Source organism: Coregonus lavaretus, assembly GCF_964263955.1.
Source record: "Coregonus lavaretus genome assembly, contig: HAP1_SCAFFOLD_929, whole genome shotgun sequence".
Lineage (NCBI taxonomy): Eukaryota > Metazoa > Chordata > Actinopteri > Salmoniformes > Salmonidae > Coregonus > Coregonus lavaretus.
Window position 1 is genome coordinate 162,328 of NW_028164834.1, and position 2,303 is coordinate 164,630.

The following is a 2,303-nucleotide window of genomic DNA, read 5'->3' on the forward strand; positions in this document are numbered from 1 at the left end:
CTTAGCTAGATGAGCCTCAAACATCAGAGCAATGGCCTAGGCGACAACACCTTGGGTGGGCAATTGTCTTCCAAATGAATGTTCATATATAACACGCCATTCTCCAAATCAATATTTCTATATAACATGCCATTCTCCTTGCATTATGCTGTTGGGTCAGGGAGGAGGGAGGTTGCAATGCTGGGAAAAACACCTCCACAGCAGATAAACACAGCATTGCAACATTTTTCGAATGAAAGTAACAGCGCCCTTGGGCACCCCTGTAGTTTATTTTTAGTCATTTAGCAGACACTCTTATCCAGAGTGACTTAATATATTTTTTGTGTAATTATTTTTTTCATACCTGCCCCCCAGTGGGAATCAAACCCTAAACCCTGGCATTGCAAATACCATGCTCTACAAACTGAGCCTCATCCCTGCCACAATTCAGACTGCTGGACATAATTATAATTCCTATCTAAACCTAACGGCTTGTGAAACCCCCACACAGAGGTGTGAAATTCCTCAACTTGAGGAGCTTCAAACATCAGAACAATGGCCTGACAACACCTGAGACATTTTTTAGGAAGATGGCATCATCTGGTTCTATTGCCAACATGATTAGCTAAGTTATAAAAAAGTATATTACAGAGTTAGGCTTTCACAATAACATTCCTGGAAACAGATTGTAATTTTGATGCGCATAGGAATCATGAGTGCATTCAGGTGCGTATGCCACGGCTAAGTTTATTCACAGTAGACAAACAGGCTCATTCTGTTCAGAATAACCCAGGGTATGACGTCATGTCATCTTGTAACTATACATCAAATATAGTGATCATAAATGTTGACACTGTATTTGACATGAGTTTTATAATAAGAAAATTTGAAGTGCACATTTGGACTCATGGGTGTTTTGCTTGCTTGTATGACATCAAAGCAGTATTTATTATAGTCCTCAACGTCTCATCTTTCAAAATACATTTAGTCCTCTGAAGCGTAGAGCCTGTGGTCTGAAGTCATGTATAGCATGTTACTGTACAGCCACTGCGTACCAATTTAATTTAGGCGTTTATCAGTGCCATTTTCAACCTGTATACTTTAAAGGGCTACATACAAATTGTGCAACAATATTGCATTTTTAAAAGCCTGTTATATTAAATGAAGTGCCCTTTAATATAGACCACATGTAAAATTCAATAAATCAGATTTTTTTATATAAATAAAGACTTGCAAAAGTGCTAAAATTCTGCATTTTGGCATGTCCCTCTGTGCACCCTCTGTGACTTCTAGGACTATTTTAACCCACTTAACCCCAGAATTCCCCCAAGTTTTGAGGATCATTGTAAAGCCCTAGTTATTCTGTTGCTTTGACAAAGTCATTTCGGGAGATTGTGATTTATTTAATGTGATTAGTGATTCATTTTAAAGGGGCAATCAGCAGATGCAACATCCATTGATTCTTGAAGAATATAACCTATAAATGAAGAGTGAAAACAGTGGAGTGAGGCAGAGCGTGAAAGAAAGAGTGAAAACAGTGGAGTGAGACAGAGTGAGAGAGAGAGAGAATTGTGAGGAGAGAGAGTGAAAACAATGGAGTGCGACAGAGTGAGAGAGAGAGAGAATTGTGAGGAGAGAGAGAGAGTGAAAACAGTGGAGTGAGACAGCGAGAGAGAGAGTTGTGAGGAGAGAGAGAGTGAAACAGTGGAGTGAGAGAGAGAGAGAGAGTTGTGAGGAGAGAGAAATAGTGAAAACAGTCGAGTGAGGCAGAGAGAGAGTTGTGAGGATAGAGAAAGAGAGAGTGAAAACAGTGGAGTGAGACAGAACGAGAGAGAAAGTGAATTGTGAGAAGAGAGAGAGTGAAAACAGTGGAGTGAGTCAGAGCGAAAGAGAGAGAGAGCTGTGAAGAGAGAGAAAGAGTGAAAACAGTGGAGTAAGAGAGAGAGAGAGAGAGAGAGAGAGAGAGAGAGAAAGAGAGAGAGAACTGTCCACAATGTTAATAGGAACAAAGATTTGTGTTCCTAGGTTAGGGCCCTTAATATGGAATACATTAAATAGAGTGGTTAGAATATATAAAGGGTAACAGTTTCTATGAAGTACATCCAGTCGTCTGAAAAAGTTTGGGCACCCCTCTGAGGCTGCATAATAATTTACTCTGTCGTCACAGAAAATGATCACAGTGGCATGCCATTCATTTTCTAATAAAAGCTGAGTAATGGGCTATTGTCCAGACAAAGATTTTTTGTGTAGCAATATTAAGTTGTATGAAATTAAATCAGATGTGAAAAATAGGCTATGCCTCAGCCCAATAGGGAATGTCCTCT